We start from the raw sequence: 20,778 nt of genomic DNA, 5'->3' as shown, positions 1-20,778 counted from the left end.
CTGGATTCCATCGTCTTGAACCAGGTCCTTGGAGTCTAAAGAATACTACCATCTGAACAAGATGGCTGTACTTTTGTTGTTCATTCACTTATGTGCTGCAACCCTTTATGACATATCCTTTGCTTAATTTACAACATACAATAATGACCAAAAGTTTTGGCAGTGACACAAATATTGTGTTTGTAAACTTTTCTGCTCATTTTTTACATGTTACTATGGTATACTAAAGAACAATTATAAACATTTCATAAGTTGCAATGGTTTTTATTGGCAAATACAGTATATCAAATTTATTTAAAGAGTCATTGTTTACATTGTTGACCCTTCATCTTTATAGGTTCTGCAAGTCAGCCTGGCATGCTGGCTATCAGCTTCTGGGCCAAATCCTGACTGATGGTGATCCATTCTTGCCTTTTTGTGCTTGGAGTTGATCACAATTTGTGGGCTTATGCTTGTCCACTGGCTTTTGGAGAATTGACCACAAGTTCTCAATGGGATTTGGATCTGGGGAGTTTCCTGGCCATGGGTCCAAACTTTCAATGTTATGATCTCCAAGCCACTTTGTTATCACTTTGTTCTTGTGACATGGTGCTCCATCATGCTGGAAAATTCACACATCATCACCAATTTGGCCTGAAGCAAAACACATGGATTGTATCAGGATGCTTCACTGTTTGCATGACACAGGATTCATGGTAGCGTTCACTTTTTCCTTCTCCGGTCAATCGATATTTCAGATGTCCCAAACAGTCAGAAGGAGAATTCATTAAAAAAAATAACTTCTGCTGTCCAATCTTTGTACATCAGGCAGAATTTTAGTCCGTCCTTGATATTTTTCTTGGAAAGAAGTGGCTTCTTGCTGCCCTTGTTAACACAAGGCCGTTGTGTTTGCCTCACTGTGCGTGCAGATGCACTTACACCAACATGCTGCCAATACTGAGCATGCTCTGCACTGGTGGCAAAACGATTCTGTAGCCTCCGTCTCAGGAGTAGACAGCCCTGGCACTTGCTGGACACTTTTAGCTGATCATTTTGTGGCAGGGCCAAAATAAGTGAAAATGGGTTTTTGTGATAAGGTAAATTTTTTATGCTAATAAATGTTTTTGCAATGAATTAATATACAGCTGATCTATCTGCACAATGATATAAAATCAATGTGAATTGCCACCACAAAATCTGCAAAACACAACATTTGTGTCACTGCCAAAACTCTTGGCCACTACTGATGATACCTCAGACTAGAAGCAAGAGGCCTCTTACCTGGACAGGTAAAGTATCTCATGTACATGCTGGCTCTGATCATTTTGATTATTCAAATTTAGTAACCTGTACCTGGCAAAATTAACCAACATCCATTTTTGCCATGTTTAGGCATTGCAGGTTGATGACAGTTCATGCCAAGCATGTTTCAATTTGCAGTTTGGCAGTATGACATATGCAAAACATTTCTTTTAAACGACTTCTATATCGAGTTGATAAGCCATTCTAGTTGTCTAATATTCCACGTTCTTCTCTTGCTTTTAAATATATTTTTTCCCAATTTCCTTTGTTACCTTTGTTATGAATGTGTCTCTGAGATCTGGAATTTAGGCCATTAATCGTTTATGTGAATTTTCCTCAGTCACTGCAGTTTGATCTTGCATCTCAGAGATCTGTGTTTATGGTTATGTTTTATTTGTCATTTGAAGCCATGCACAGCAGTGCACAGCAGAATGGACTTGTGTTACCTGGTCCAACTATTTGCAAGACTAAATGAAAAAATAAACAAGAATAACAACTAGAATTGCAAAATTAAACAACAGAGAATCTGACATATTGCATACCTGCATTATATGTTACACTGTATTATCAAACTGACCATAATTTAAGAGCCTAATGGCCTAATGGGATGAAACCTTTATGAAATCTGACAGTGCACTGTATGCTTCAGTTCCAGTTGCAAAAGGGCAAACAGTTCATTCTGGGGATGAATGTTGGTGGCCCAGTTTCATTTACTGTGTAGTTCCTCTATAGAAGGTAGACATGTCCCAGAGATTTTCTTAGCTGTTCTCACCACTCTCTGCAGGTAAATCTGACCTGATGCAGTAAAGTCCTCATACCAGACAAAGATGCAGGTGCCCAATATACTAACTATAATGCCTCTGTAGAAAGAGGTGCGGGTGGGAAGGAGGAGGCAAGCTGTTCTCGTGCTCCACAGGGAGTGCAGTAACTTCTGTCCTCTGTTGACTAGGGAGGAGTTGTGCTGGGATCATTTATTATCTCCACTTCCAGGAACTCCTGACTGTCAGCAGTGGAGCCATTGATAGAGAGAAGAAGGTACATAGCATGGTTTTTCCAGACGTTAACAGCAATCGCCATCTTCTTTTTTTTTTTATTAATGTTCAGGGCCAGGTGGTTGTTCTTACACCAGTTCATGATTTGTTTGACCTCCTCTTTGTAAACCATCTTGTCACCACCACTGGATAAGGCTTATCACTGTTGCACCATTCACAAACTTAATGATGTGTATGACTGTACGGGTCATCAGGAGAAAGAGTAGAGGACTCACGATGTAGCCTTGGAAGACACCAGTGCTCAGAAGGATGGTATGTGATGTATTTTCCCAACTTTGTCTGTCCAGGCCTAGTAGAGCAAGCTTGTCCACAAGGTGCTGAGGGTTAAATGTATTAAATGTGGAGCTGAAGTCTAAGAAAAGCTTCTGCACATGCATTCCTTTAGTCTCCAGGTGTACCAAGCTCTGGTGCAATGCCTGTGGCGTCATCAATAGAGCAATTAGGGCAGTAAGGAAACCTTGAATGTTGGTGTGTGATTTTTCTCCAGATACTGCAGTTTGATCTTACATCTAAGGGATGTGTATTATGTCTCCATATTTGCAGAATCATTGTGTACATGAGTGTACCATATAATAAACTGCTGTTCAGCTATGGGATGACTCCTACTTTGCACCACCGGCTTCAAAGCCAAGCTCTGGCACCGTGGACTCTGAATTAGAAACATCAGATGAAAGCAGGGGTAGCCAATCATTGTGCCATTCTATCTTGGAAGACTACAACTATGCAACCAAGACCAATAAGTTCTTTTGAAAATACTGAGCATATTTAACATGATACCAATATTATTTCCCAAGTAAATGTAATTTACAAATATCACCTTTCTTTAAAATCTAACAGACAATGATTGGAGACTAATTAACTATAATGTCTGATCATGCAAAGAAAAAAAAAATCAGTATATCATAAAAAAAGCTTTCCTTGCTATTTTATGCACTTTGCAAAGTATTTGTAATTACATTTCTAAGAACTTAGCCATTTAAGTTCTGATTACATTTTGATTTTTTTTCCCAGTGATAAATCTTTTAATTAAATCAACAGCTTAAAAGATAAGTGAGTATTCTTAATTATGCATACTAAGTTATGCCAGAGGTTTTAGTAACAGGAACAATATAGAATTTTGCAAAAAATGTCAGGTTGGGGAAAGGAGGAAACTTTAGTTGCAAGTTTATGACATTTTTTACCCCACAGCCAGGAAATGTAATATCTTCACCACAGTGGAACATGTATTCTTATAAATAAACCCAGAGCCTCCATGCTTAATTAAGTTCTATCTCCAAATGATGTGATCCTCTATGTAGTTTACCTCGTTTAGTCCTTTCTATAAATCTTCAGTTAAAACAATTTAAAAAAATATAAGGTACAGTTTTTTGAAGTAACAGAATAATTAATCAGAAATGGCTGCAAGGAATACATTTTGACTTTTTTAGATAGAAGCCATGCAGGGCTGTGCAATTAATTGAAGTAGCTCAGGTTAATTGAGGTACTGAGAGGAAGGCAGAAACTTTTAGATTAGTTTATTAGACTGTGCTACTGGGAGGCAATCATTTTCATCACAAATTAAGCTACAACTGAGGTGTAAATCAAAATTAAAATGTGCTATTGTGACGCACAGTAGTTTAATGTTCAGAAAAATCCCTTTCCTCTTGGGCAACAGCCAGTGCTAAATCATCGACAAGACTGAATATTTCATTCTGTTAACCTCATAATAAAAAAAAGAATGCACTATTGTCGTGAACATTTTTTTCATTTGCTTGATTTGTACAGAATACTTGTGAAATATCTAGTAATAATTTCAGTAGGCAGAACACAGTAATACCATTTTGTTTTCACTGAACACAAACAACATAATATAACACCTTTATATACTGTATGTCTGGCAAAGGAGATTTATAATAGGACTTTTTATGGACTCTTTCATATATTATTTTGGTAAATGGCACACAATGAATGCTGGTGTAACAGCGTTGTGGTTTAAAGTGCAGTGCCATTATCTATCACTGTCAATTACATAAACATAATAACACATTTTGCTCATCTCATCAGTTTTAATTTCATATACTCTGAGATGGTTAAAGTAGTGTAGATGCTAACAAATTTAACTGACACCAGAGAATTTGTCAAAATTCCTTGCTTGTGACTGAGCCAGAAATCAATGAAAGTTCAAGAATCAAGAGCTTGTTGAAGTCCAATAAAATCATGGAGACTAGTCTGCATCATACTACATTATAAAAAGTCAAAGCAAGAACCGGAGTGGCCAGATGTCCTTAGACAGATATATTTTGACGTGGGCTTTCCTTAAGCTTCCTAAAGTTTATTTTCATTCAGATCATTGTGGATTGGAGATGTGTTTTCCCATAATCCTAGCCAGAGTCTAGACTGTCTACCTTCATCATGTAGATTAAGCAGATTATATTTCCTGTATGCACTACAAATGATCCAGGCTTTTCATATTTTTTTTCTCTTTCAAAGCATTTATTTTGATTCATATGTTATAGGCTCATGGAACAATTCAATTCAAACATACTAGTCATGTAATGTGAGGTCAGGGGGAAGGAACACTTGGTGCTTATAGAAAGTGTTGGGGTGCCCTTTTAATCTTTGGACCAATAAAGTCAATAGGCGCTAAATGGCACAATAATAAATATAAATCGCCTCTATGGCTGAAGTAAAGGAAACCTCTTGTGAGCACTGAAAATTAGGGAGCTCCATTCTCTCTAAGATTCGGGTCCAAATGAGATGCCAACTTTCTGTGGCATCACCCTTTCTACAGCGGTCCTGACAGAAAGGTTGTGGTCAGTTGCCCTCAGGGGGTGTTTTCTCTGTTGTGAGGAAGAAAAATGAGACAAGCCTGTTAATGACAGCAACCCCTCTGGACATGGCGGGGTATTACAAAACCTTGGATAAGTCCTTAAGGTGTCCCTTGCTTGTGCATGTGTGACACCTGGGAAAACAAATGTGTAAAGAGGCGGTTGTGCCTTTTGATCAGTTTGCACAGCTAGCATCTTCCTTTTTATGTGATGATACCTAAAAACTGTTTCCGGGCAGTTTTAAGGTCAATGTGCAATTTCCCATTGGGATTAATAAAGTATCTATCTATCTATCTATCTATCTATCTATCTATCTATCTATCTATCTATCTATCTATCTATCTATCTATCTATCTATCTATCTATCTATCTATCTATCTATCTATCTATTTGTTAATATGCTATAAATATCATTAACATACAATAAGTGAAGACAGTAAAACACAATACACTCCGTTATGTATATTATGTTAACACATTATGATAGTTTTCAGGACTTCTATTAATAAATCGTTAACACTTTATTTTTTGCAAAAATGCACCTCCTACTCATTTACTTTTATTTAACAAGACCTTAACAAAGACTTTGATTGGTCTTTGTAACACTTAAAAAACATCATTAGAAAGTTTATTCACCTGTGTGTAGGGTGACATATTGACATGATAGTAAGATGACTTGTTAATACGAGGGATATGAGGGTCTTATACTAAATATTTAAAATCAAGAAAAATGTGTCAAAGTTAAGCCATGACAGACCACTCCAAAATGAAGTTTTGTTAGTAGGTCACATTACAGTGTCGATTAAACACTTTACTGATGCCTTATAAGTGTCATGAAGAGCCAAAGAAGCGTTTGTTATGGTCTAGTGACGTAATAGTAAATTGGTAAAAAAAGCTTTTTTGCAGTAACACAATGGATGAGTTGTTTCATCTTTACTTTGGGGTTTCATTACACTGACAAAGCATCAGTAAAGTATTTGTTCGTTTCTGAAATGTGACCGACTAGTAAAACTTCCCTTTGGAGTAGACTGAGGTGGCTTAACTGAGACATATTTCTCTTGATATTACAGTAGACATTTAATGCAAGATCTGTGAATCCTTCACATTAACAAGTCATTTTTCCATTATGCCAATATGTCACACTGCACAGAGATGAATAAACACTTTACTGATGTTTTATAAGTACTATGAAGTCCAAAAGAAGCCTATGTTAAGGTCTTGTTATATAAGAGTAAAAGAGTAAAAGATGCATTTTTGCAGTACCTACCTAAACTAAACTGTTACCCAGATATTAACCAGTGTATTGATTAAAAATAGCAGCGGCCCCAGCACTGATCCCTGAGGGATACCACTTCTAACATCATTCCTTTGTTTGAGCAAATTTTGTACCTACCAACAAACCATACCCTGAATTCCCACTTGTTTTAGTTAGAAGGTTGCTGAGTGGTATGGCCCATCCGCACCCAAAGCTTAAATGCTAATGTGATAATCTGAACATGCTATGTCACAAGCCTGTTTTCCACTTTACGTATGAGTTAGAACATTAGAATAATTATGATAAGAACAGGCCATTCTGCCTAACAAAGCTCACCAATTCTATCCACCCAGTTTCTTGAAAATAGCATCAAGGTGAGATTTGAGTCTTCCTAGAGCCCTATTGTCTATCACAGTGGTCTCTAACCTTTTTTGCACCTCTGACCAGTTTCATGCAAGACAATTCTCCATGGACCGGCCATCGCATGCACATAATAAAGTGCATAATAAATTGAATTCACCATAACATAGAATCAGTGAGAGCCATGTGCTTGTTTCCCTGAAATGAGATAGTCCTATCTCAGGTATTGATGGGAAACAATGACACCTGAAATGTGTTCCTTGTATACAGTCTACTCCATAATTTTGTTTTGGTTGCTGTCACTGCAGAAAACCCCACTTCACAAGATAGAAGCATGGTTTTCAGTGTTTTTTTGGCGATCTCCAGAAATATTTGTTTTTTTACTAATAGGTAGGGTTTTATTGTGGGATTAATTTATTGGGCATCAAAACTGCAACAGAGACAAGTGTGGGAAAGAGGCACAGATGGAGGTGATGAGGAGATTGATGAATGATTAGTGGTCATGGTTATTGAAAGTTATCAACAGTTTATACACCACAAACAAAACAATCTGCATGCACATCCAAACGTTACTTAATGCCACCACCCCTCCTACTTTCTCAACTGCAGTGGCTATCAAGGTACACAAACAACAGAACATAGTCACTATTCTGCATCCTCCCTCTTTAGCTTTGGTTCTTATTGCAAAATATATGAACAAGTTTGCTTAAATATTTTCTTTAAATGCATTCAAGAATTAAACATTATATCAACAGTTCAATGTAACCTGGCATATTGAGAAGTGTGCGTGTGTCTTTGCCTAAATGTGCTGCTGCTATGAAAATATCATATTCTGGTTCAAACACAAGCCAATTCTCTATGGCACTGCCATCAAGCACAAGCAATTCAGGGCTATGAAATCCTTCTGCCTTACCGTCAGTGTATATTCAATTACTTTTGCTTGTTGACTTCGATGAGACTTAGTTACTGAAGATTTCTTCATCATGTTGAATGACTAGAGGTCACAGTTATTGAAAGTCATCAACAGTTTATTGAACACCACAAACAACTCAATCTGCACACACATCCAAACCTTACTTAATGCCGATGTCCCACCTACTTCCTTAACTAAATTGGCTGTCAGGGTACATAAACAACAAAACACAGTCACTGTTCTCCACAGATGATCTGGTCGTTTTTTAAATTAAAGCACCCTGCAGACTAGTCAATAATAATAATTCTTTGCATTTATATAGCATTTTTCTAATAAAATGGAAATAAAAATAAAAAGTTTTTTTATATTTTTTGTGCAGGCTTGGAGCAAGTGATTCATGGCGCGTTGGTTGGGAACCGCTGGTCTACCATGCTACTAGATAATCCATTCCATGTGTCTATAGTTCTCTGTGTGAAGAAAACTTTTCTAAAGTGTGTGTTTAACAAGTTTCCATCTGTGTTCTTGTTGTAGAACTCATTTTAAAGTAACAGCCAGTACCCATTCTACTAATTCCTTTTATAAACTTACCTTGTGGCCTCTCATTCTCTATTTCCTTAAGCTGAAAAGGTTCATCTCGTTCAGTCTTTTCCTCATAACTCATAGCTCGTCATTCTGAAGTCAGCCTTGTTGCTTTCCTCTGGATTTTCTCTAGCTCTGCTATGTCTTTTTTTGTAATATGGAGACCAAAACTCCAGATTAGTATGTCATATAGTTTAAGCACAATCATTTTGCTTTCCTAATAAAACGCTAACGTAGACTGGCAAATCATCATTATATCACACTAATACAAGTCCCTACAGCAGACACAACATCCTTTTTAAAAGATTTGTGGGCAACATACCTTTTATAGTACAAAACATTTTCTGTTCCTAGTCTAGCCCCTACTGGGGTAAAAATCAATCAATATTTTATTTAACATAATTCAATTAACAGCATTCACCATGACAAGAAACTGTACTGAGCAAATGAGATTACTGCTCTGTATCTGTCTGAAGCACAAAAATAAGAATAAACACTCTATTGTTTTGAAATCAATGAATATTAATTACACTGAGCTTGGCACATGCCTAAAACAAACTCCACTGATTCCATTGAATCTATCATCTATGCAACTTATGTTTTATTGATATCTGGAATATTGTTACAAAAACAATTTGTAAAATTCCTAGTCTATTGCATTATAAGTTGTGGTTTTACCAGATAGATTAATCATCATACCTCCCTATAATAATAATTCTTTGCATTTATATAGCGCTTTTCTTATTCATTTGATCCCGGTATCTTTGTGAACTGCAGATTTCGAAAGAAACAGTGTACAGAATAATGTGTCTGCTATGGGCGTCATTGTCATCATTGTTTATAATGGAATAAAGGACAGGCTAGTAGAACAAATATTATTTTATTTCAAATGAAATGCACACAATGAGGGCATCTTGGATTAAACATTTTCCCTTGGATTCTCCACTGTTCATACAGGTAGATTTTGCATGTTTTCCCCATTTCACATGGGTTTTCTCTCACATCCCAAAGACACCCTATGTCAGTCAGGTTGATATGGCTGTAAAGCGAATGAATGTAGGTGTGAGCCCCAGCCTGGGTTGGCTCCTTCCTTGCTATGGGAAAAGCTCTGGACTCCATGAATATATACTGGAATAAGTGGTACATAAAATGAATGAAAAAATGAATTCCTAGCCTGACTTTTCTTAGGCAATTAGTCAATCGATCAATCAACCAGTTTACTTTATACTGTGCCTTCTGAATTATTGCAAAGGTAACAGTATTAAAAATAATAATATGTAATACATTCTTCAGTTTGGGCGGCACGGTGGCGCAGTGGGTAGCGCTGCTGCCTCGCAGTTGGGAGACCCGGGTCCTCCCTGCGTGGAGTTTGTATGTTCTCCCCGTGTCTGCGTGGGTTTCCACCGGGCGCTCCGGTTTCCTTCTACAGTCCTAAGACAAAAATGCATGTTAGGTGGATTGGCGATTCTAAATTGGCCCTAGTGTGTTCTTGGTGTGTGAGTGTGTTTGTGTCCTGCGGTGGGTTGGCACCCTTCCCGGGATTGGTTCCTGCCTTGTGCCCTGTGCTGGCTGGGATTGGCTCCAGCAGGCCCCCGTGACCCTGTGTTCGGATTCAGTGGGTTGGATGATGGAGGGATGGATGGATTCTTCAGTTTTCATTCTTGTGAACCATGCTGTATCTAGACTGGAACACTGATGTGTTTTAAACTACAATGCTTAAAAATGTTTTCACCTGCCTTTCACATTCTGTTTTGTCATGCAATACTGAATCATAGTAGACGTAATTTGTTTTTTTTTACCTTGTCCAACAGAAGTGCTCAAGCTTTGTCAGTTGTCAGCTTTTTCAGTTGTCAGCGTTTCCAAATCCATCCATCCATTATCCAACCCGCTATATCCTAACTACAGGGTCACGGGGGTCTGCTGGAGACAATCCCAGCCAACACAGGGTGCAAGAACGGAAACAAACCCCAGGCAGGGCACCAGCCCACCGCAGGACACACACACACCCACACAAACACCCACACACTAGGGACAATTTAGGATCGCCAATGCACCTAACCTGCATGTCTTTGGACTGTGGGAGGAAACCGGAGGACCCGGAGGAAACCCACGCAGACACGGGGAGAACATGCAAACTCCATGCAGGGAGGACCCGGGAAGCGAACCCAGGTCTCCTAACTGCGAGGCAGCAGCACTACCCACTGCGCAACCGTGCTCCCCTCATTTTCAAATCCAGCCAGTTGTACTGAGATCTGGATTCTGATCCGGCCACTCCAGGACATTCACATTGTTGTCTTTAATCCATTCTTATTTTACTTGTCTTTATGCTTGGGGTTATTGTCTTACTGGAAAACAAAATCCTATCCCAAGGTGCAAGTTTCTTGCAGACTTTTTCATTCTCCTAGGATTTCCATATATTTTGAGGCATTTTTTTTTGCCCTCTCCTTTCACAAGCCTTCCAGAGAAACATCTTCACAGCTTGATGCTGCTACTACCACACTTCCTGCTGGGAATGGTGTGCTTTGATAATACTGGTCTTCAGTTTTAGGTGTTCTTTAAATTTGAGGGTGCTGAATCCAGGAACAGAATTGCATTATCACATCCAGAGTTTTAAGAGATAAAGATTTACATGAAAAAAACACTATTTTAAACAAAAAACAAACTTCAAAAAAGATAAACTACACATTATATTATTGTTACTTAAAAACTGCAGTCACTTGGTAGTTTTTTCTCTAACAATTATCTGACGGTGCTAACACAGAATAGACTCACTCCACATGTAAGCGCTGTTCCCCTGTTGATCACAGACCACTCCCATGTCCTCAAGAGAAAAGTACAAATGAAAGTGTAAGAAATGGATTTTAAAAGGCATATTGCATCCACGTTCTATGTTGGAAGAGATGAACTCCTCAACTAGTTCCTCATAGTTTTACACTTATTGTATCCCTAAGCAAATTGTGGCACATACTTCTAAATGTCTCCCCAGCTCTTTTTTCAATTTGCTTACCCATTGCCTTGCCAAGACAAAAGATGAACTGACCTGACCTTGCATATTTAAACCATTTAAAACAACAACTTTCTTTCTTCTGAACAATAAAAATGCGTCTTTCTAACCTTCTAAATATATATTTCTAGGTCTCTTGAAGAAGCAAGAAAAGAGAAAAAAAAGCACTAATAGAAAAATGTGTAGCAAACATTTGATTTGAGGCTGATTTCACTTAAATTTACATTAAGAACGAGGAATACTGACATTTTTCAGCTCAAAATATACTTCAGATAATATTGTGAGCATGATGTCCCCTGGAATCTCCTCCATGCCCTTGAGACTGTGCTGGGAGACACAGCAAACCTCCTGGCAATGCCAAGTATTGATGTGCCATCCTAGAGAAGTTGGACTATCTGTGCCACCTCTCTAGAGTCCAGGGATTGCCTGATGCTACCAGTAGTGGTACTGACCATAGCCACATGCAAAACTAGTGAAAAAACAGTCAGAAAAAATGAGGAGGGAAAAATATCAGAGACCAGTGTAAACCACCATCCCCAGAGGTAGCAATGGAGGGCCTCCTCCGTCCAATTAATTGGCAAGCACTCCTTTTCAATAGTCAAATAATTATGCTTCCTGGGTAGCAGCTTTCTGCTGAGAAACGTGATGGGGTGTTCTTTCCCCTCAAAACATTGTGAGAGAACTGCTCCACCTGTTAAACCATTCCTGTTTTGGGAGTTGTCTCATTGTTGCCCCTCTAGTGTACCTGTTGGTAATTTAATTAACACCAAAGCAGCTGAAACTGATTAACAACCCCCTCTGCTACTTAACTGACCAGATCAATAGCACAGAGGTTTCATTGACTTGATGCTATACTCTGATTAAAAAGTGTTCCTTTAATTTTTTTGAGCAGTATACTTATGCCATAAACAAACTTATTTTAACTTATTTTTTTTTAAAAATCAACATTTTATTTTCTAAGCAGCATTTTTCACTGATTCTGATATCTCACAGAAATTGGTTGTGGTATAGAAATTCCAGTTTCAGAAATGGATTCAGCACACCACAATTTAGAGAGTACGCTGCACTTTTTTTAATGTGAGAGAATTTTGGCACAGACAAGTGTTAAGTGCAGTATTCAAACATTGCGTTTATTTAGTCTGATGGTCAAGATGAGACCATAGAACTTTCTTCCAGCTGACTTCAGAGTCTCTCATGTGTGTTCTGGTAAGCTCTAACCAAGATATAATGTGCATTTTTTAAACAGAAACTTTCTCTTTTCTGTTCTCCCAACAGTTATTGTCTTTGCAGTCTCTCAATCTCATCCACTGTAGCTTGTAAATCGAGTTATCCTAGAACATGGTGGCCTTCCTCACCGGTCTTTTTTTTGCATCATTACTCGGTTTTTGTGGATAATCTGCAGTAGGTATATTTATAGCCTCATCATACTTTTTCAATTTCTTCATAATTGATTTCACTGGACACCAAGGGATATTCAGTGACTTGGATTTTTTATTGTCTCCAATGCTTTTTCAAAGAGTTGCTTGCTATGTTCTTTTGTCTTTATTGTGGATGTTAGGCCACCATACTGACTCACCACAGGGTGGATTTTCCAGATCAGGCTCATTTAGACTTCAGTCAACCGAATCCCCTGATAAGTGACCCCATTAAATTATTTATAGGACTTCTAAAACCAATTGGCTGTATCATTGATGATTTAGGTGTGTCATATTAAAGGGGATGACTACTTAATTATTTATTTTTTGTTTTTTAATTAATTTAGACCTTTTTGCAAAGATCTGTTTTCCCTTTGACAACAAATAATCTTTTTAGGCTGACCTGTGTCAAAAAAGTCAAATTAAAACCATTGTGATCCAATGCTGTATAGCAAAAAAATGGGGAAACATCCAACGCGGTAAATACTTTTTATAGGCAGTATAAGCATCTATTGTTAAATATTGCATTCAAAATTTATCAAACTTATATTCAAAGGGGAGACAGCAAAGTTTAGCTTTAAACATATACTTTTGTGTGTTGTAAAATTTTTGTTCTCTACTTAGACAAATCACCACAGCACCCTTCAACACACGCCATTACAATGAGGATGTACTGCATGCTGTTTTAAAAAGCAGTAAATATACATGCGATGCACTGTGAGTCCAGAAGGCGCAGCCACAAAACAAAACACTTCAGTGTACAAAGTGATTAATGTGAAGCAACATAAGAAACACGACTGCTGATTTTTGTTGTTGACTGTGCATCCACATTTCACAAAGCAGCTGTTCTCGGGTAAAGACAGAGTGATTTCAAAAATATTTATCTATCAGCCAAGAGATTTCCTAATATAAAGCACCATATTTGTGTAGACACACATTTGAGAATTTACTTATGACTTTTGGCAGTTTTAAAATGTATTTATTTATGGAATTTAATTTTGTTTTACAGTAACTTACAAAAAAAAAAGTTGTAGTGAATAAATTAATGTCAGAATTTGAAGTTATAACTGCTATTTAAGCCCTGTGACCAGAGGGAATGAGAGAGATAAAGCAGACAGAGATCGAGATTTCTGAGGAAAAAAGGAAGACATATCCATCCTCTACTGTAATGTAAAACAGCCATGTGAAGTTGGATACTCTGTGGACATGCAATGGAGCCCTCACATCTTGTATAAGAATCTCAATAGTCACTTTATTGACACAATCATCAAGAAGGTAGTTTATAAAAAGGTCTTTATTTATGCATAAAATGTATTGATCAAGCTTAAAATCATCATCATTACAGTATGTAAGTATATACTGTATGGAAATAAATATACAGAAATTCACATATGTATATATTATATAGTCACAACAAGGGGGTGCTAGGGTAGCAGATCTCATACCCAAAGACAAAGGCCTCGTGATGTACAAAAATTACAGTAAAATAACTACAGGGAGGGATAAAAACAGTGAGACAAAAGATTTTAAAAAATTAATGGAAGGAAACAAATCCTGCTGCCTTTCTGTTCCTTCTCACGTTTTGAACTTCTAGCTGAATGTATGTTCCTTCACATGCTCACCTAAGTGTCACAGCACTGACTGTTACCTTCCATCTTTTTATTTGCTATTCTCTCTTCATAATAACTGGCCTGCCTTCATCCTGCCCACTGAAATTTCTTACTTCCCCTCCATTTGATTCCACACTTAAATGGCCTCTGACATGAAGATTGCTTTAGACCCCTTATTAGGGACACTTGAAGAGTCATGGGTGTTTTTCCATTTGCTTCTTGTACACTAGGTCACCCATCACAATTACAGCATAGCAATATATATTGTGACGTATGAGTCACTGTCTTCCACCCCAAAACACGAGGCTGAGACTCAATACTTTAGCAAAACCAGCTTTTTTCAACCTGAAACAGGAATAGCACGGTTATTTAGTGCAGTGGCAGCTACCACTCTTCTATACACAGGTACAGCAAACAGGCACAGTCGGGACCAGGTCAGTGGCCAAGTTATACTGTGTACCTGAATTTATAATGTCCCTTGCTTCCCCCAACGGCGACAGACGTGTATAGAGTGATCTCAGTCGGCTTGTAGATGTTTTCGTGGAGCTCTACTGCTGTGTTTGGAATCTGTGGTTGCCTCGGCAACAGACAAGCACTCCTCCACATGACGCGGCAGTCGCGCTTTGGTGTTGGGGGGCGTACTAAAAGAGTTCAGAAACCTCACATCCCCCCCTTTAGCTTTGTCCATACTGGTGTGTGCAAAACAACTGTCCAAGGCAGGCTCGGCCAGACAGCAGAGAGCATCAGCATTGGTGTGTTCAGCCCCTGGATGGTGGCGAACATCAAAAGCGAAAGCCTGCAAGCTAATAGACCACCAAGTGAGCCAGGCATTCGAATCCTTCTGTCTGTACAGCCACTGAAGCGGGGCGTGGTCAGTCACCAGTGTAAACCACTATCCCCAGAGGTAGCAATGGAGGGCCTCTTCTGTCCAATTAATTGGCAAGCACTCCTTTTCAATAGTCATATAATTATGCTTCCTGGGTAGCAGCTTTCTGCTGAGAAACGTGATGGGGTGTTCTTTCCCCTCAATGCATTGAGAGAGAACCGCTCCTAAACTGTAAGCGCTCGCATCCATTTGCAAAATAAATTCCTTTAAAAAGTCTGGATTGTGCAGAAACCAGGAACAATGATAAAGTCCAAGAAGGCGCTCTCACATGCATCGGTCCAGACAACACTACGATTCTTTCTGCCCTTTGTCAAGTCAGTGAGGGGGTGGCCCGATGTGCAACGTTGGGAATGTACCACCTGTAGTACCCCAAGAGCCCGAGGAAGGCACAAACCTGCCTCTGTGTTTCAGGACATGGATATGTAAGCACCTCCCCTACCTCATCCATTTGAGGAATTAGCAAACCCTTACTCATGGAATATGCCAGATAATGGGTTTCTGACAGCCTCAGTCTGCTCTTCTTAGTGTTAGCTGTCAACCCTGACAGCCGTAAACTATCAAGCACCACCCAAAGATGGATGAGATGAGATTCCCAGTCATTAATGAAAATGACAACATCGTCAAGATAGGCACCCATGTACGCAGAATGGGGATGCAGGATCTGGTTCATCATCTGCTGAAAGGTGAATGGTGTGCCATAGAGACCAGAAGGGAGCACTGTAAGTGGCGAACGCAGTCTTCTCACAGCTGGACTCCTCCAAGGATACTTACCATTATCCTTTTGTGAGGTCTAGGGTGGAAATATATGAGGCCTGCCCAAGCTTCTCCAACAGCTTGTCCACACGCAGCATCAGGTATGCATCAAACTTGGAATTCTTATTCAAACGCCTAAAATCAATACAGAACCGAACCGAACCATCAGGCTTTGAGACAAGTACGATTGGGCTCCGCCACTCGCTTGTGCTCAGACAAATAATACCTGACTGAAGCATCTGCTGAACTTCTTCATATATATATATATATATATATATATATATATATATATATATATATATATATATATATATATATAGGCGATATGAGCGCACCTTTACGGTAACACCAGGCAATGGTACGATCTTGTGTTCCACAATTATTGTCCAGCCAGGCACAGCTGAAAAGACATCGGAGTTCCTCTCGATCACCAATAGCAATTCCGCTTTCTGGGAGTCAGTTAAATCCATGTCTATAGTGACTTCTGTTTGAGGGACCGCTGCGGATGTGAACATGAGCTCTCATGGTTCATGCCACTCCTTCATCAGGTTAATATGCAAAACCTGTATGGGCTTCCGCCACACTGGAATCCTAACTTTATAATTCACAGGGGATATGCGCTCTTTGATGACTGGCGGGCTCAACCACTCAGCCCGTAATTTACACGGATCTGATGGAATCAACGCCAGCACCCGATCCCCCTTCGTAATCACGTTTCTGTACCTCCTGCTTACGCTGAAGATGTTCCATCGTAACAGCGGACAGTCTGTAAATGTGTTCCTACAATGACACAACTTGGTCAACAAACCTGCCCCTCGAGGTGTAGGAAGAATCCCTGTCCACTCTTCTCGAAAAATGTTCAACACACTGCATGGTTGCCGGCTAAACAGTAGCTCTAAAGGGCTCAGCCCAGTAGATCCCTGCGAAGACTCCCTTACAGCAAACAGGAGGAAGGGCACTACTGTATCCCACGAGGTCAGGTCATCATGGGTGACTCGTCGAATCATCTGTTTTAGGGTTTTATTAAATCATTCAGTCAGGCCATTTGTCTGCGGATGATAAACCGTGGAATGTAACTGCTTAATTGCAAAGCTTTTGCATAGATGCTTCATGATGCGAGACATAACTGGCGTGCCCTGATCAATCAAAATCTCTCGAGGGATGCAACATGCGTGAACATTTCTGAGAGTGCTTTTGCAACAGAATGGGCATCCACTTTTTGCAGCACTGCCACTTCTGGGTATATTGTGGCGTAATCAACTAACACAAGCATATGCTGAAAGCCACTTTTACTCTTGGGAAGCGGGCCAACAATATCTAATCCCACCCTCTCAAAGGGGACATCTAAAATAGGCATCGGTTCAAGGGGTGCCCTGGTGGGTCTGTGAGCGGAAACAATTTGACAGTTGGGACAGGCCTTACAAAATTGCTCCACATCCCGGCCCATATTCACCCAATAACAATGTTTTGAAATGCGTTCCCTCGTCTTTTCTGTGCCAAGGTGACCCCCCCCCCCCCCCACCCCCACCCCAATGTGACTGTGAGCGATTTTTAAGCCCTTCTCCCTAAGCTCACTTGGCACTACCAACTGCTTGATACACCCATCACCCATACAGTCAGAAATAACCCAATACAGAAAACCATGTTTAAGTAAACTCTCAAGATAGTAAGAGTCATTTGCGACATGGGTTTGTCTAAATGAAAAATTCAAGGTGCAATTGGCTCGTTGCAGGCGAGCAAACTCTGTCTGGATGGCAGTCTCTGCTTCTTCCATGTTCGATGCAGCAACATACTCACGTCCCACTGCTACTTCATTTTCATCCGGGTCCGTATTGAGTGTCTGATCTGGGGAGGCTGTTGGTGTGTGTGACAGTGTGGAAAAGTATACAAGCTGCCCCGGGTCTTCACTTGAGGATTCGTCCCCCACCTCACTGGACAACTGTGGTTCAATTTCAAACTTGGTTCCTTGACTGACATTATTTTTGGTGAGCCACTCTCTATCCACTATGGGGGAAGGCGCTCTGCATTTGGCCAAAGCCGGTGAGAAAAGGGCGTTCCTTTTTCCTATTAGGAGTGACCAGGGTGAGGTATCTAATATGGCAGTCCAAACCTTAAAGTTCTTCCCTATAAATTTCAGAGGAAGTAATATTGTCTCGTACAGTATGTTTTAGTGTTCCCATGGACGCAGCGGATGTTCACTTTGTCTGTGGTCTTATAAGGGGTCTGCTGGAGCAATTCATGGCAGACTACGCAGAGGTCGCTACCAGAGTCCAACAGTGCCAAGAATTACGGTCCAGCCAATGTAATAAAGACCTTAAAATTGTCCTCCTTTAACATCTTGGGGGAAACTTGCAAGCCACATACCTGGGCCAGACCGATAACCATTGTTTGTGCAGGTAGGAGGTGGCACTCCCAAGCCAGATGTCCCAGTTGATCACAGTGAAAACAGCTGCATTCAGTCTGCACTATGGTGTTTCCACTATGGTGTCTTCCACCTGTGGTGTTGGTGACTCTCGAGGTCTGTACTGGCTGAATCGAAATCAAGATCAAGCCTGGGTAGCCCCATTGTTTCCAGGTGGTTTATGCACCCTCTAGTCTGCGGGTCAGATCCAGAAGCGAGATCCGCAGCATTTCATCACAATGGCTTTCATCTGTTCCTGAAAGGACTGCATTAATAGCGAGCTTCTCCACAATGCGCTCAAAAGTGTCTCCGCGGATCCAGCTTTCAATCAGGTCCACTAAGCCCTGGATCTGTCCTTGTATGGGGCAGTCCAGATCCATATGCCATACAGAGGAGGATCTATTGCTTCAAGAAGTCACAATCATTTAGTCTTTTGGGAGGGAGGTTTCACATGACCTGTAGGGCCTCCACAGTTAAAAACGAGGCCTACAACTGCCGGACAGGTTCCCCTGTCCCAGTGCATCAATGTTGCTGTGTGCTTGAAGCAAAACAGGAAACACTCTGGGTTATCCAAAGGAGCCATCTTTACCAGCACATCCCTGAGGAGCGTGAAGATATGCGCACCCACAGGGGCCTCATTTTGCTCCACTGGTATCGGGATATCAGCATCACTTTAGCAAAACCAGCGTTATTCAACTTGAAACAGGAACAGCAGGGCTACCACTCTCCTATACACAGACACCGCAAACAGGGATAGTCAGGAGCAAGTCAATGGCCAAGTTTTACTGTTCCCTGCTTTTATAATGTCCCTTACTTCACCCATCAGTGACAGACACATATAGCGTGATCTCCATCGGCTCGTAGTTGTTTCCGTGGCGCTCTGCTGCTGCGCAGCAAACCTGTCATTGCTTCGCAATGGGCATGCAGTCCTCCACAGATGCGTCAGTTGTGCTATGGCATTTCGTCCTTTTGGGGGTGGTCCTAAAACACTTCAGAAACCTCACAATATGTATATACATAGAGCTCTAAAGCACTTAAAACTCCTCTGGGATATGGTGTCGGTGTCACAGTCACTAACGCTTTCTCCTTTTTCATAGATACAGTAGAACAAAGAAAGACTACTGGGAGGACTTTTGATGTCATTTTGAATTCTATTCCGGAAGCACTGCCTCTTCTGCCCCGCCCACTATTTAAGATGACAACAAACTGAAAATCAGCATATATTAGTGAACATGGAATTGCAGAGGACGGAGCTACTTCCACATAAGCAAGCAAACTTATGTTGTGAAAGACCAGGCACTTGATTATTACCTTCCTTTGTTTTGTTGAGTTTGTTTTCTTTAGTAACCACCCCAAACCATTATCTTGTTTTCTTGTTTGATTACAATAAAAGTATAAATATACAGTGCCCTCCACAATGTTTGGGATCAAGACACTTTTTTCCTTGACTTACCTATTTGCTCTATAGCTTAAAATTACAAATCAATCAATTCAGACGTGAATAAAGTGCACATTGCAGATTTTCATTTAGTGTCCCACAGGCTTAATGGTATTTGCAGCTGGAGTTAGCTACTGAGAGACAAATTTTCTGCTGTCTTACAAGTCCAGCTGATCTGGAGGTGTTTCTGAAGTTTTGCTTCTGATGTAATGGAAGTACTCCCATGTTTAAGGGTTTTAGCTAAGTAAAGCCTTGTATTGTTTTTAATGTCAACTCTGTTGTTCACATGCAGATCATTACTGTTTGTAATATGAATCAACACAGCATTACACACTTTTTGCAATGTGTTCTCTGCACAACCAATGAGAAAAATACTGAGGAACTAAAAAAAAATATTCAATAGAGTTGAAAACATTAAGCAGAATTTTGCATACTGTAGTTGTTCTTGATCAGAAGATGGATTAAAAAATAACAGAGGACTGTGTTTTTGTGTGAGGAAAAGTAACTAGTAGAAGAAGGGGGAGGAGCCTGAGGGAACAAGAAGAACGAGTAACTGAGGAGTGTGGGCGATTTAGAGGATAGTGGAGACAGAGCAGTGAGAGACAGGAGAAAAACAGTACTAGCTGTTGCAATGAGCAAGGCTGTAGGTGCTAGTGATATTCTTGTTTTGAAGGTGGGCCCACAACATTAACATCGGGCTGACGAGAAGGAAACCGCGGTAGGGACTGCATTGCATAATTAAAGTAAGGTGCTCTGGCATCCACAGAAGCTTACCTGGTATTCCTTCAAAGGGTCACTACAATACTATAGTGGTTCACGCTTACCTTGAAACCTGTCACATGTGCTTTTAATCTTTTGTGTAATTTATTGCATTACATCAGGAGTTATTCCTCAAAATGCCAGTTATCATTAAGAAGGATGTAGAAGAAATGAATATATTACAGACAAATGCAATTCAGTGCTTTTCTGTTGACATTAATTTTTCCTTTTCACCTCTTTCACCTCTCCAAACTGATTTACAACT

The sequence above is a fragment of the Erpetoichthys calabaricus genome, chromosome 4 (genome assembly GCF_900747795.2).
Source record: "Erpetoichthys calabaricus chromosome 4, fErpCal1.3, whole genome shotgun sequence".
Lineage (NCBI taxonomy): Eukaryota > Metazoa > Chordata > Cladistia > Polypteriformes > Polypteridae > Erpetoichthys > Erpetoichthys calabaricus.
The sequence above is the reverse complement of the archived record's forward strand: the minus strand, read 5'-3'. Positions refer to the sequence as shown.